A 17501-nucleotide genomic window follows, 5' to 3' on the forward strand; every position below is an offset into this window, starting at 1 on the left:
TGAGCCCTGGTTCTGTTTGTTTCCTGACCTAGTGTATCTTGTTATATTCATTAAACTTCATAAAGATAATGGATGGAAATCCACCATTTTTGTGTTTTTACTTGGTTAAATGCCAGTATCTCTTACCAACTGGTCCTATTTAATAACAGGAGAAAAATAACAAAACTTTTTAAAGTGGATTGAGTATCTTCAGGTGAATTTTTATTTTTCTTCTGTTCCACAGTTAACGTGGAGTCCATCATAGTTTACTGTCCTCATTTCTGCCCTAGTTCCAGGTAGCTTCTCTGGCTTGTCAGGCTCCCACTTTCCATGCAATTCACTCTTCTAGAATCAATGTTTCTTCTCAATCACATCTTGGACACTTGTCACAGAGGATATCCAAGTGGAAAGGGCAGGCACTTTAATTGACACAGAAATGGTTACTGTCTGCTTCTGCTAGGTAAGCCCAGGCAAATCTTGAGACTCTTAGATTTTATTTCCTTATCTCCTCAGTGGGGTATTGTAAAGGTTAAATTATGGGGAAAAAAACATCATATTGCTCAATGGATGCTATCTTTATTATCCTCTAGTTTAAACCTTATCAGATCCTTTAATCTAATTCTAAAAATCCCTAGCAAATGCTCCCAACTACAATTTGACTACCTTCACTGTTGAATTACCCCTTAAAGCTGATGAACTTATTTTAAAAGATTTTCTTTTATAGAATTAATTTTTTTTGCTTCTGCAGTTCTTTCAATGACTTCCCTTTGAAGCAAAACAGAAAAATAATTATAAATTATTTTCCATTTCATTTTACTTTGTACTTTTAAAACTACATTGAAATCTTTTTATTTTAGAGTACTTTCAAATTCACAAAAAATGCTAAGATATGCAAAGTTTCAACCAGTTTATCCTACTGTTATTATCTTATATTACTATGGTACATTTGTCATAACTAATGAACCACATTTATATATTACTAATTAAAATTCATACTTTATTCATATTATCTTACTTTTTTTCCTAATGACCTTTTTCTATTCTATAATCTCATCCAGGGTTCAATATCACATTAGCCATTATCCCTTCTTAATCTCCTCTATATTGTGACAGTTTCTTAGAGAATTTTGTTTTAGATGACTTCGATTTTTTTCTTTTCTTGTTGGCACTGGGGATTGACCCCAGGGGTGCTTAACTACTGTAACACACCCCCCAGTCCATTTTATTTATTTATTTTAAAACAGGGTCTCACTAAGTTGCTTAAGGATTTACTAAATTGCTGAGGCTGACTTTGAACTTGGAACCTCCTGCCTCAACCTCCTGAGCCTGTGGAATTACAAGTGTGTGCCCCTGTACCAGGCAAGGTGACTTAGTTTTGAGTACTACTGATCAGGCATTCTATAGGATGTCCCTCTGTGTGAGTTTGCTTAGTGACATTCTCATGGTTAGAATGGTGTGGTGTGTTTTGAAGAGGAGGACAGCAGAGGCTAAGTGACATCTGCATCACACCATATCAAGAATGCACGCTCTCCATATGATGTAATGTGATGTTGACCTGTTGACACGTGTCACCTGGCGTCACCTGGCTGAGGTTCTCCATCGTCTACTGTAAAGTTAACCTGTGTCCACTTGTTCCATGATTTCCTTCATGGAAGGAAATCACTATGTACAGCCCACACTTGAGAGGGAAGCTATGTGCCACCTATTTGAGAAGGAGTATCTACAGAAACTTTGCAATTTGTCATGCTGGTAACTTGTTTCTTCTCCCCAGTTTATTTATTTGATCACATAATTGACTATCTTCCCTTGCTTTGATTCTGACTCACTATATCTTGTTGCTATTGCTTTTACTCTATGACTTATAGTAATTCTTGCTTAATTTCATTAACTATTAATAATTACTATATGTGTGTGTTCCCCTCAAATGGTTTCAGAAAATAGCATGGGATGAAAAAAAACCTTCATTTCATTGTTATTAAATATGCATTTTATCATAAATTACTTATAGTTTTTAGTGGCAGCAATATCTCAAAGTCAAAATTTGTACAGAGTTGCTCTAGAAAACTTCATGGCAAAGAGGAACTTGAATTTGCTTTGATATATGTGTAGAATTGGAGTGCAATATGTGATGAAGAAAGATGTTTCCTTGGTTGGAAGGCAGAATAAGTACATATCCACAGTTGGGAATGCCTGTTGGAATATATAATCACCTGTGTAGGAGGCAAGGTGCTACAGATCACTGAGGAACTAGTTTAGATAAAGAGAATGAGGCAAGATCACACATGATCTAGAATGTTAGACGTAATTTTAACAGTAAGAACAACTGTATCTACACAATTCCAGAGGTAATTCTATACCATTATCTTTATTGCAACAAATAATTCCCTGTCCTAAGTTGTGCATTCCAGACATAAGCAGGTCCATCCCAGGAAAAGCTGTCATTAATGTTTTTAAAGTAAACATTTGAAATGTTTTCCTGAACTGTATATACATTTTATTTAAAAAATAATTAACACACAAGAATTTTATACTTTTTTTTCTCTATGTGGGGGACTTTTCGATGCCTTAAACATAAACATGTATCTCACTTTTAAATCATTTGCCTAATTGTTTATTCATATTATATCTTACTTATCACAGTTTTTATTGATGAGCTCCTTAGAGAGCATACAAGATTTTTCCATATAAACATCTAAAATATAGTTTTGAGATACAGTTTTTAATCAAGATTAATTCCTAGGCCTGGAAGGCCATGCATATTTTAAAGTTTGGTTGTTTGACATAGCATCGTGGTAATTGAGCCATGACAATGAGTGAGACTAAATATCAGTTAACTTGCCCTTTACCCAATACAGTGTGAAATTCTTGTAGAAATTACTAAAAAGTAGTATATGCTACTAATGTCATTAGCGTTTACAGTTTATTGATGATGTTGGGCATTTGCTTACATGTTGATTAATTATTTTTATTTTTCTCTTGTAAACTATCCATTTAGGGCCTTTTTTTTCTGTTAGGTTATTTATTTGTCCTATGTGTCTTGACAGGAGACATTTATAGATTCTCATCCTCCTCCATAGATTTCCCTACATATTTTTCTATGAAATTGAAACTTCTTTGTGACCACTTACCATTTAGAAAGTATCTTTATTTTTATAAGATCAAACTTCACAAATTTTTCTCTTAGGGACCCTGGACTTAACACCACAACTAGAAATTCTTTCTTTATGCAGGGATTACATCATGTTTTCAAACTGCTTTCTTAAATTCAATTATCTCTTCTTCAGTTTACTTTGGTAGAAGGAACAAGGCAAGGCAATTAATTCATTTATTTTGCTTTTACCTTTCACTGGTAATGGTCTCATTTTCTCAGTACTTTCTAGTATACATTCCTGACGTTGTCACTGACCACTGAGCAGTCTAGTTTTTTACAGAGTGAAACTAAATTCATAAGTCAATAAATACAAGAGGGAGCCACAAATAGAGCTCAGAAGCAGAGACTTGCCTAGAATGCACAAGTCTGTCTGATCCCCAGCACTGCATAAAAAGACATACAAGAAAACTCTAGAGCAACAAAATATGCAGTTTACACTATAGATAGGTCAGAATTTTTTCTACATTTAAAAAATCATGAAATATGTATAATGTAAAACCATAGAATAATAATAATGAGCATTAAATAGATAAAATAAATCTGACTGTTGGATTCAGTGTAAGCATACAAAGAATTATAGATTTAGGAAATTAAGTAATCATTAGGTAATCATTCAAAAGTTAGATGCAAGGGATATTTGTCATTTACACCCTCAAACTATAAGTCTACTCTCTTATTACATGTTCACCAAATAAAAATAATATCTGATTTTATATTATGCTGCAAAGTATATGTCAATAAATTCTAAAATATAGAAATTGCACAAATTAATATTCAGATAACAATAAAATAATAATTAAATTTGATAAAGAAAATAAAGCAATTGATCTTAAAATATGCACACACACACTTTTTATCACTCAGATGATCTTAATTTATATAGCACTAATAAATAAATTATAAATCACAGTGATCTAAAATAGCAAGGCCATTTCTCATTCACAAGACAAATATATTACATGTTTACATGTAGGTTAGGATATTAATTTATGTTATCCTCATCAGAATAGCATCCACCTTTCAGAGCCCAAACAATAACCACAGAGAGCAAGGAATCACTAGTTCTTTAAAATTTGCCCAAAAAGGACACATATTACTTTTATTTAAATAATACTGGCCAAATAAGTCACACAGCCATTACAAATTTTATGAGGATTGGAAATACAACCCTATGTTAAATCCACAAAGAGTACATAGAATTTTTAAGATTGAAAATATTTTTATGATATCATAATGGTGAATGTGAGTCATTAAATATTTGTCACAATCCACAGAATATAAACTGAGAGTGAACCCCAATATAAGGCATAGACTTTGTGTGATAATGACATGCCAAAGTAGGTTCATAGATAGTAACAAAATTTTTCCATTTTGGTATGGGATATTGACAGAGGATGAGATGCTTATGTGAGAATAGGAGATACATGAGAACCATCTGCACTCTCAGTTTTGCTCAGATCTAAAATTGCTCTAAAAATAAAGTCTATTTAAAATGGACAGAATTAAAAAAATTAACAGAATCTCAGGATCAGTGAGACAATAAGAAAGATCTACCATTCATGTTAATCCAGGATGAGAAGAGAAGTGAATATCTGAAAATCATTACAAAGGAATACCAAATTCCAAATATTGATGGAAGACAAAAAGTTACAAAATCAAGAAACCAAATGAACCCCAACCAGGATAAACCTGAAGACATACATTACCAGGCATATCACAACTAAACTTAGAAGCCTAATAACAAAAATAAAAAACTACTTGAAAGCAGCCACAGAGAAATAATACATCACATTCTGAGAAATCAAGGATTTAAAGGATAGCAGATTTCTCACTAGAAAACAAAGACCAGGAGAAGTTGGCGCATGTACTTCAGTTTTAAAAAGTATTGTTAATACAGAATTACATATCTATAATAATACCTTTGTGAAATAAGATGAAATAAAGATATTCTCAGATTAAGAAAACATGAAAGAAACTAAAACTAATTATTATTAACTGATTTACTCTGAAGAAGTAACAAAACCAAGTATTTCTGAAAAAAGGAAATGATAACAGAGGGAAACGTGGAACATTAGGAATCAAGAAGGATCAATGTCATTGTATATATTAAGAAAGACTGAGGGACATGCATATTCTCAATTGGTATATCCACAGTAAAATAAAAAATATTACTGAAATATGTTCAAGTAACTCACAAGGTGTCAGAATAATAAATGAAGGAAAATATAAACAGAAAATAATGAAATGATAGATTTAATCCCAACATTGCAAAAATTATATTAAATGTAAAAGACTTTGGCACATCAATGAAAAGTTAGAGATTATTGGACTTAAAAAGACCAACCCAATTCTATGCAGTATGTAACTAACTACCAATATAAGTACAAAGTGAGTTACGTATAAACAGATGGAGAAAATATACCATATAAACTCTAATCTAAGAACAAACAAAGCTGGAATAACAATATTAACATCAGAGAAAGTAAACTTTATATAAATAAATAGAGTAGGGACAAAGGAAATTATTCAATGGAGATCAAATGGTCAATTAATCAAGTAGGTATTATAATCCTTAACATATAATCATCAAATAGCAACATTTCCATGTGCATGAAGCAAAAGTGGCATAACTGAAGATAATAATAGAAAAATCCACCAGACAGAAAATCACATGGATCTAGAAAAACCAAATTGATCAACAAAATCTAATCAACATTTATATAATGCTAGAACCAACAACAGCTGAATACATTTTATTTTCAAGTTCATGTGAATTATTTATTAATATAGATCATGTAAAGATCATTTTAAAATTAAGAACAAGTGCCATACAAAATAACACAGTATGTTCTATGGCCAAAATGTAATTAAACTATGTATCAAGTTTCAAAGAGAAAATGGGAAAGCTTTAAAGAAGAGAATTTTGCAAAGCGTGAAAACCCATGGATAAAAAGAAACTCTTAATAAAAATTAGAAAAATATATATTAAATATTGATAGGATCAGTTACATAAAATTATAAGCCCATATATACATATAAAGGCATGCATATGTTTACAAAACTAAAATAGGGATGGAATCTACTCTAAAATAGTATGTGCTGACATAAATTTCTTGTTTTGAAATTTATAGAGTTTATATTATGGATTTCACCAACAGGGAAAGAGGGAAGAACTCAGAGGTCTCTACATATTAATTTTGCAATTCACATTGAGACTACATTTATTTCACTTAAAGGTTTATATATGTACATGTGAAAATGAATCATGGATGCAATGACAATAGTGCTTTGAGGAAGATTTATAGAAGAAGCTGCTGATGTTAAAACAGAAGGAAAATTCAAACCAATAATCTGAGATTCTAATTTTTTAGATTCTCAGGAAGTTAATTAAAGATCTAAATTAATCCCAAAAAAGTAGAAGGAAGAAAATTAGAGTATACCATAAATCTATGGAACTGAGAAGAGAAAAATGAAAGAGGGTGCAGTTCAGTGGCAGAGTATTTGCCTAGCATGCAGAGGCCCTGGTTTCAATTCCTAGTAAGGCCAAAAACAAAGCAAAATAAAACAAAAACTATTGTTTGAAAAGAGAAAAATGAGAAAATAAACCAAACGAAAAGATGATACCTTAAAACTATTAGTAAAATGATAAACTTCTAGTATGAATGACCAAAACTTTTTTAAAAAGAGGAATTACACAAACAAAAATCTGCAATGAAACATGGATTAAGCTGCAAAACCTGACATTAACAAGATACTAAGACTAAGGCAAAGAACTCTACTATGTACACAAGTAAAACACTTATGTAAAATACAGATTCCTTGAAAATCACAAATTATTATAGCCCATTGAAAAGAAAACTGATAAGCTGAATACTATATTACTCTTATGATCAAAAAAGAAATCATATTTGTTGGCAGTTTTCAAGACGGTAGAATAGAGGAGGTGGATTTCCTGGTTGCTCTGTGGCATGAAACCAAGAAAGCACATAGGCAGCTTCTCAGTAAGGTGGGTGAACAAAAAAAAAAAAAAAAAAAAAAAAAAAAAAAAAAAAAAAAAAAGGCTGGCAGGGGAGGATGGGTGAAACTTTAATATAAAACTGGACATTCAAAGCAGATCAGGCTCTCAGGAGATCAGATATAAAGAAATAAGAAATCTCCAGCGGTACAACCACTCCCCAAGCTAGGTTAGAAGCACCAGCCAGGTTGTCCCTCCATGAGAAAAGTAGAGGGATGAGAATTAAAGGAACCTGCACTTTAAGGAGGTCCAAGGAATGTCTGGGTACACAGCATTTTAAAGATCAAGGACATGGCCCAACAAACCTGGAAAGCACGCTCCACGATATCCTTGTGCAGGAAAGAAGCCGCCATCTCTCCAGGAAGATGGTGGAGAACAAAGGAAGGAAACATTTTGCAGCTGCAGGGGCTGGCAGCTGAGGGGGTGGCAGGTGAGGAAGCTGATTCCTGGCAAACCCAAGTTTGGCACAAGATGAATTCCCTATAAACACACACTGCACAACATACAGTGTGCTTAAGTGACCAGGAGACACTCAAACGTGGAGAGAGGTTTACACAGGGGACAAGTGGTCATGGAAACCCACCTGGTTTTACCCCTCCTCCTCCAATCCGGCTGCTTGCAGGACCAGATGGGAGAGAAGAGTCTGGCCAGGAATTCGGAAGGGTGGGGGCAGGAACGAATGGAGAACAAATTCAAGGAGAGAAAATGTGGGGTCTGAAGGGATGTAGGGGGCTAAGAATTGGCTCTCCCACCACAAGAGTGGAACCCAGGGGAGAGCCCTCAGGTACAGTCTTCTGGCGTGAATCAGCAGTTGCTGGGCCTGGAGGTGCACTGATTTGAAATCTCCAGACCAACTGGCATTCAGCAAAGAGCTGGAGCCCATCTAAGTCACCTGCCTCCAGGAATTCTGCCTACTAGGTTATGGCTCTAACTCCAGTAATTCGGAGGGTGGGTCATCATGCATTGGATGACCCCACCTAAATCTGCTGAGAAGAGAAGGTGAGACTCTTTTCAACTCCACCTGAAAGAATTAGCTTTTCAACATTATATTTTTTTCTTTTAAAAAAACTTTTTAAAAAATTCTTTTCTCTTTTTTATTGTGACCTTAATGGTACATGGACATTTATACATATTTATATTTTTTCTAATTTCCAGCATTTTTGAAGCCAGTTATTTTTCATGAATTCTTTTTTTGAGGACTAGGATGTTTGATCAGTACATTTCAGTTTTGTTTTATATTCTTTTATTTTTATTTTAAATTTTAAAAAATATTAATATCATATTTTATCTCTTACCTGTTTCCCTTGATTCTCTTTCTAGTTTTTCTTTTCCTAACAGCAAATCTCTATTGTTCTCTCTTTCACTTTTTTACTTTTATCTTCTCCTCTTTTGTAATCATCACATCTTATATCACTTTTGTTCTCGCCCTGTCCAACTTTGAAATTGTAAACCCTTTTACAAACTTGCTGTTTTTGTTATAGGCAATAACTAATTATATCATTTCTGTTTACTGTGATAATTAACATTGTTGTAGATGGACATCATAGTAGGAACTATTTGGTTTAAAGCTGTAATTGTTTGCATTGGTTGTTGTTATTACTTGTCTCCACTTAAACAGTGAGGGGCATTGAAACCTGCAGGGACACTGTAAGTCCACAGAGTAGAAATGCTACTGCCTCAGATCTATACTGTTAGGTGGGTGGACACACAAACAACATGACAAATCAAGGGAACAAATTGCCCCCCAAAACCAAGATACACCAATAACAGAATTCATGGACACCACAGTGGAAGAAATGTCAGAGAAAGAGGTTAGACTATACATTTTTAAACTGACCTGCAAAGTAAAAGACTATAAGGAGTGAAATCAGAAAGAAAATACAGGAAGTGAAAGATCACTTCAATAAAGAGATAGAAATCCTGAAAAAAAAAAATGCATAGAAATGAAAAGTCGTACCCCATTTGTGTACAATGAATCAAAATGTGTCCATAAAAATAAAAAAATATTTTAATAAAAAAATTAAACATATTCAATTGAAAGCATCACCAACAGACTAGATGACTTGGACAACAGAGTTTCAGACAATGAAGACAAAATATATAATCTTGAAAATAAAGTTGACCATGGAGAAAATATTTTGAGAGACCATGGACAGAACTTCCAAGAAATATGGGATAACATAAAAAGACCTAATATAAGACTTATTGGGATTGGGGCTGGGGTCGTGGCTAAGTGTAGAGCTCTTGCCTATCACGTGTGAGGCACTGGGTTTGATCTTCAGCACCACATAAAAATAAACAAATAAAATAAAGGTATTGTGTCCATCTACAACTAAATTTAAAAAAAAAAGATTTATTGAAATAGATGAAAGCTCAGAAATACAAATGAAAGGAATGCACAGTCTTTTCAATGAAATAATATCAGAAAAAATTCAGACTTAAAGAATGAAATGGAAAAATCAAATACCAGCAGCTTACAGGACACCAAATGGACAGAATTACAACAGACCCACATCAAGGCACATTATAATGAATATGCCTAGCATACAGAATAAGGATATAATTTTAAAGGCTGTGAGAGAAAATTATCACATTACATATAGAAGGGAAACCAATTTGGATCTCACCTAACTTCTTAACCCAGATCCTCAAAGCTAGGAGGTCCTAAAATAATATATATCAAGCTCTGAAAGTAAATGAATGCCAACCAAGAATCCTATATCCAACAAAATTAGGCTTCAGATTTGAAGATGAAATATAAACCTTCCATGATAAACGAAAGTCAAAAGAATTAGCAACTAGAAAGCCTGCACCACAAAATATTCTCGACAAAATATTCCATGAAGATGAAATGAAACAAACAAACAGAAAAAAGGTGGAAACCAACAAAGGAATAAACTACATTAAAGGATTAATCAATCAAAGGAGAAACTAATTCAAATTAAAAACTAGAAATAAACCAAAATGACCTGGAATACAAATCATATCTCAATAATGACCTTGAATGTTAATGGCCTAAACTCATCAATCAAAAGACATAGACTGGAAAATTGGATTAGAAAACAAGACCCAACGAGACCCTGTCTCCAGGAGATTCACCTCATAGGCAAAGACATCCTATGAGATGTTACAGACTTCACAGACTGAAGGTAAAGGATGGGATAAACATGTCATTCACATGCATCTCATAAACAAGCAGGGGTTCCTATCCTCATATCAGGTAAAGTGAACTTCAAGACCAAATTAATCAGAAGGGACAAAAAAGGAAATGTCATACTGCTTAAGGGAATTATAACAAGACATAACAATCATAAATATTGATGCCCCCAACAATGGAGCATCTATGTACATTAAACAAACCCTTCTCAATTCCAATAAACAAATACACTACAATGCAATAAAACTGGGTGAACTTAACACAACTCTCTCACCACTGGTTAGGTCCTCCAAACAAAGCTAAATAAAGAAGTTATAGAACTAAAAATTACATTTAATAATTTAGTCTTAACAGACATATATGGAATATTTTATTCATCAATAACTGAATACACTTTCTTTTCAGCAGCCCATGGATCATTCTCTGAAATAGACAATATCTTAGCCCACAAAACAACTCTTAGCAAATAAAAAAAAAATACGTATTATACCTTGCATCCTATCAGTTCATAATGAAATGAAATTAGAAACCAATAATAAAGTAAAAAATAAAAGCTACTTTAACACCTGGAGACGAAATACGTATTTTGAATCATAAGTGAATATTGGAAGAAATCAGGGATGAAATAAAAAAATACATAGAGGTAAATGAGAATAAGTATACAACAAATCAAAATCTCTGGGACACTATGAAGGTAGTGCTAAGAGAAAAGTTCATTGCATTGAGCTCATTCATTAAAAAAATAGAAAGTCAGCAAATAAATAACCTAATATCACATCTCAAAGCCCTAGAAAAAGAAGAAAAAATCAACACCAAAAGCAGTTAAAGAAATAATTAAAATCAGAACTGTAATCAATGAAATTGAAACCAAAGAAACAATCGAAAAAATCAAAACAAAAAAGTCAATAAAATATCAATAAAATTGGTGAACCCTTATCTAAGAAAATAGATAGTTCAAATTACTAAAAATCACAATAAAAAAGGAAACATCACAATGGAATACTGAAATACAGAAGATAATCAAACCTATTTTGAAAATTTATTCTGATAAAATAGAAAACCTTGAAGACATCAACAAATTGAATCAGGATGACACAAAAAACTTAAAGAGATTAATTTCAAGCAATGAAATTGAAGACACCATCAAAATTCTACCAAGAAAGAAAAGCCCAGGACCATATGGATTCTCAACTTATTTCCACAGGACCTTCAAAGAAGAACTAATACCAATCCTCCTCAAATTATTCCATGGAACAGAAAAGGAGGAAACCCTTCCAAACTCATTTTATGGAGCTAGTACCACCCTGATACCAAAACCAGACAAAGACACATCAAGGAAAGAAAAATTCAGACCAATATCTCTTATGAACATACATGCAAAAATTGTCAATAAAATTCTGGAAATTAGAATAGCTATTACCAAGAACACAAGCAATAATAGGTGTTGGTGTGGATGTGGGGAAAAAGGCACACTCACATATTGCTGGTGGAGTCACAAATTGATGCAGCCACTCTAGAAAGCAGTATGAAGATTCCTCAGAAAACTTGGAATGGAACCACCATTTGACCCAGCTATCCCACTCTTTGGCTTTTACACAAAGGACTTACAATCCACACACTACATTAACACAACCACATTAATTTTTATAGCAGCTCAATTCACAATAGCTAGATTGTGGAACAAATCTTGATGCCCTTCAAGAGAAGAATGGATAAAGAAACTGTGATTGATATATATATATATATCAATTGATATATATATATATATATTGATATATATATATATAAAAACAATGGAATATTATTCAACCATAAAGAAGAATAAAAGTTTGCAGGTAAGTGGATGGAATTGGAGAATATTATGCTAAGTGTAATAAGCCAGTCCCAAAAAACCAAAGACTGAATGTTTTCTCTGATAAGTGGATAATGATATATAATGGAAGAAGGGTTAGAGAAGAATGGAGGAACTCTGGATTGTGTACAGGGAAATGAGGAGGGTGGGGGTGGGAGAAGGAAAGACAGTAGACTGAGACAGACATCATTACCCTATGTACACGTATGACTACATGAATGGTAGGAATCTACATCGTGTAAAACCATAGAAATGAAAAGTTGTACACTATTTGTGTATAATGAATCAAAATGCAGTCTGTAAAAATAAAATTTAAAATAGATAAAATACACAAAAAAAAACCTTCTAAAAATCACATACAAACACATATTAAAAAGATAGTGCACCATGATCAAGTGGGGTTCATCTAGGGATGCAAGTTCGGTTCACATCCAGAAATCAATAAATGTAATTTATCACATCAACAGACTTAAAGACAAGAACCACATAATTATCTCAATAGATGCAGAAAAAGCATTTGACAAAATTCAGCATGCATTCATGTTCAAACCACTACAGAAACTAGAGATGGTAGGAAGATACCTCAACATGGTAAAAGCTGTGTATGCTAAACCCAAAGCCACTATTATTCTAAATGGAGAAAAATTGGAAGAATTCCCTATAAAAACCAGAACTAGAGGGGGATGCCTTCTTTTACTGCTTCTATTCAACATAGTCCTTAAAACCCTAACTAGAGAAATTAGACAGAGGAAAGAAATTGAAAGGATATGAACAGGAAACAAAGAGCTCAAACTACCCCTATTTTCTGATGACATGATTATATATTTAGAAGATCCCACAATCAAGTGTGGTTCATCCCAGTGATGAAAGACTGGTTCAACATAAAGACATCAATAAAGGTAATTCGTCACAGACGTAGAGACAAGACTCATATGATCATCTCAACAGACACAGAAAAAGTATTTGACGGAATACAGCACCCGTCATGTTCAAAGCACTAGAAAAGTGGGGGACAGTAGGAACATACCTCAACACTGTAAAGGCCATCTACGCTAAACGCATGGCCAACATCATTCTAAATGGAGAAAAGTTGAAAGTATTCTCTCTAACAACTGGAAAAAGTCAAAATGTCCCCTATCACCACTTCTATTCAACACAGTTCTGGAAACTCTAGCCAGAGCAGTAGACAGAAAAAAGAAAATAAAAGGATACAAACAGGAAAAGAAGAACCCAAAATATCACTAATTGCTGATGACATGATTATATATTTAGAAGATCAAAAAAAATTCCACCAGAAAACTTCTTGAACTAATAAATGAATTCACCAAAGTAACAGGATATAAAACAAACCTGTTCCTATACATCACTAATGAATCACCTGAAAGTGAAATTAGGAAAACCACCCCTTTCATAATAGCTTCAAAAAAAAAAAAATACTTGGGAATCAATCTAGCAAAAGAGGTGAAAGACCTCCACAATGAGAACTACAGAACACTAAAGAGAGAAATTGAGTAAGACCTTAGAAGATGGAAAGATCTCCCATGTTCTTGGATAGGCAGGATTAATGTTGTCAAAATGGCCATACTACCAAAAGCAATGCACAGGTTCAATGCAATTTCTATTAAAATCCCAATGAAATTATTCATAGAAGTAGAAAAAGCAATCATGAAATTCATTTGGAAAAATCAGAGACCCAGAATAGCCAAAGCAATCCTTAGCAAGAAAAGTGAAGCAGGAGGCATAACAATACCAGACCTTAAACTATACTACTGAGCCATGGTAACAAAAACAGTGTGTATTTGCACAAAACCAGACATGTAGACCAATGGTACAGAATAGAAGAAACAGAGACAAACCTACATAAATACAGTTATCTCATACTAGACAAGGGCACCATAAACATACATTGGAGAAAAGATAGCCTCTTCAACAAATGGTGCTAGGAAAACTATAAAACCACATGTAATAAAATGAAATTAGCCCCTTATATCTCACCCTACACAAAATTCAACTCTAAGTGGAATAAGGACCTAGGCCTTATACAAAAGGCCATGCACCTACTAGAAGAAAAAGTAGGCCCAAATCATCACTATATTGACTTTGGAACTGAATTCTTGAATATAACTCCTAAACTCTAAAATCCAAAATCAGAAATCAGTAAGTGGGATTGTTTCAAACTAAAAAGCTTCTTCCTGGCAAAGGAAACAATCAAGAATGTGAAGAGAGAGCCTACAGAATGGGAGATATTCTTTGCCACCTGCTCCTCAGATAGAGCATTAATCTCCAGGATATATAAAAACTCAAAAACTTAACATCCAAACCACAAATAACCCAATCAATAATCAGGCAAAGAAATTGAGCACACACTTCATAGAAGAAATATGAATGGTCGACATATATATGAAAAAAACTTCAACATCACTAGCAATTAGAGAAGTGCAAACAGAAACTATACTGAGATTTCATCTCACTCCAGTCAGAATGGCAATTTATCAAGAATACAAGGAACAATAAATATGGGCGAGGGTGTGGCAAAAAAGGTACACTCATACATAGCTGGTAGGTCTGCAAACTGGTGCAACCACTATGGAAAGCAGTATGGAGATTCCTCAGAAAACTTGGAATGAAACCACTGTTTGACCCAGTTATCCCACTCCTAGGTTAATACCCAAATGACTTAAAATCAGCATAGTACAGTAATGCATCCAGATCAATATTCATAGCAGCTCAATTCACAATAGCTGAATTATGGAATCTACCTAGGTTTTCTTCACTAGATTAATAGATAAAGAAAATGTGATATATATACACAATGGAATATTACTCAGCCATAAAGAAGAATAAAATTATGGCTTTTCCCAGTAAATGGATGGAATAGAGACTATCACGCTAAGTGAAATAAGCCAATTCAAAAAAAAAAAAAAAAAAAACAAAGACTGAATGTTCTGAACATTCTCTTTGATATGCAGATGCTGACTCACAATAGGCTGGGAGGACAGAGGAGTAGAGGTTCACCAGATTGAACAGGAGTAATGGGGGGAAAGAAGAGGGATGGGAATGGGAAAGACAGTGGAGTGAATCGGACATCACTTTCCTATGTTCTTATATAAATAAACAATCAGTGTAAACTCCACAATACATACAAATACGAAAATGGGAAGTTATACTCCAAGTATGTATACTATGTCAAAATACATTCTACACTCATGTATAAATAAAAAAACAAATAAAATAGAAAAAAAGAAATAATATTCATTACTTAAAAACCTTCAAAATGAGAAATCTTGACCCAGATGATTTCTCTTTCAAATGTAAGCAAATATCTAAGGAACTAATAACATTAGTTCTGTAGGTTTTCAGAAAATACAAGATGCAAAAACTTAAGTCATTTTATGGAGCCAGTATTACCTCGGTATTTGAATCAGACAAAGACAGTAACAAAAAAATAAAGAAGATGAAAAGAAGTAAAAGAAATAATAGATCATTATCCCACGTACATACAGCACAATACTTTCAACAAAATCTGAACAAATTATATCCAACAGCATATTAAAATAATGATAATGCATGAAAATAAAGTGGTGTTTATTTCAGAACTACAGGATTAGTTCGGTGTTTGAAAATTAATCAGTGTATTGAACCATACTAGCAATTTAAAGAGGAAAAATTTTATGATCTTCCCAAATAATGCAAAGAAAGCACAGGACAAAATTCTACATCCATACCTCATAAAAAGTCTCATGCAGTGTTAATAGGGAGGAGCTTCTTCAACTTCATAAAGAAGATCTTAAAACCTAGAGTTAACATTGTTCATGACAGTGAAGAATTGTGTATTTCACCCCTATGATCAGGAAAAAGGCAAATGTCTACCCTTAGCACTCCCATCCAACACAGAGAAGGAAAGACAGAGGCATACAGATCAGAATGGAAGAAATAAAACTGTCTACTTGTTGAAGACATGATTTTTTATATGTAGATAGTCACAGGAATCAAACAGTAACAACAATGTAAGTCCTACAAATAATGTTCAGAAAGATCACATGACAACATATCAACACAAAAAATGAGCTCATTTCTAAGTACTAGTAAAACATGAAATAAAAAAAAATCAGGTTTTATACAGTAGACCCCCAAATAATAAGATACTTAAATGTAAATCTAATTAACGTCAAAGACAGAGACTGAAGAGGTAAAGGTATATGTCAACAGATCCTGAAAAGGCAAGGAACAAGTTCCCTTCTAGAATACTCAAAGGGATAACAGTTCCAGTCTTCAGCTGACATCTTGATTTCTGCTAAGTAACACTGATTTGGGACTACTGATATCTAGAGCTATGAGAGAATAAATTCTGCTGATTTAAGTCACCAAGTTTATAGTCAATTTTATGCAGTCAATGCAACTAATACACTGGGAGAGTAAATGAAAATGATATATTGAATCAATGGAATATTACTCATCAAAGAAAAATAAAATTTAAATGTACAACAAATTGGATGGTTTTCAGGGGAATTATGATGAGTAAAGAAATCAATCTCAAAAGGTCATACACTGTATGTTCTTTTTTTTAAACTTTTCTGAAAAAGGCAAAATTATATTGAGGAAAAACATGTTAGATGTTGCCAGGGATAAGGGTTGTGTGACTTGTATGACATAAAGTTGTCACATGAAGGGAGATTTGAGAAAGATATGAGAATATTTCACCCTGATTTTGGCAGTGGTTATACAAATTGTTGCATGTGGTAAAATTTCACAGAAGTATACATTGAGAAAATTATATTACAATTGATAAAGCTGATAAAATTCAATACACTAGTCAATTTCTGATTTTGGTAGTCATACTACTATTATATAAGATGTTATCACTGAAGGAAGCTGGGTGAAGGGTACCTAGTAGTTCTCTCTATTATTTTTGCAGTTTCAATATTAATCTAGAATTATTTCAAAAGTTAAAAGATAATGATATTATTTGACATCTGTGAAGGTTTTCGATATGTAGGTATGGTGCTATGTGTATTAGTTCATTTAATTTATAACCCAAATAAATAAGAACTATTTCTCTGCCCAATTTGAGGAAAGTGGGACATAGAGAAATTAAGTAACTTTTTAACATTTAAAATTTAGAAATTTGTTAGAACCGCGCAGCCTGACTTCAGAGCCCTTCCTCAAAACCACTTTTCTTCTACCTCAAGGGTGGGGACTGCTGCCAGGTTTGTGTTAGAAAAACAACAGTAAGTGGAAGAAATCTGAGTGTCCATCAATCAAGGACACATGGTACATAATATCATCAAGCACAAGGTAAATAATACTACCTGCTAGAAGAACAAATTAAGAATTCCAAGGCCAATAT

This window comes from Sciurus vulgaris, assembly GCF_902686455.1.
Source record: "Sciurus vulgaris genome assembly, chromosome: 2".
Classification (NCBI taxonomy): Eukaryota; Metazoa; Chordata; class Mammalia; order Rodentia; family Sciuridae; genus Sciurus; species Sciurus vulgaris.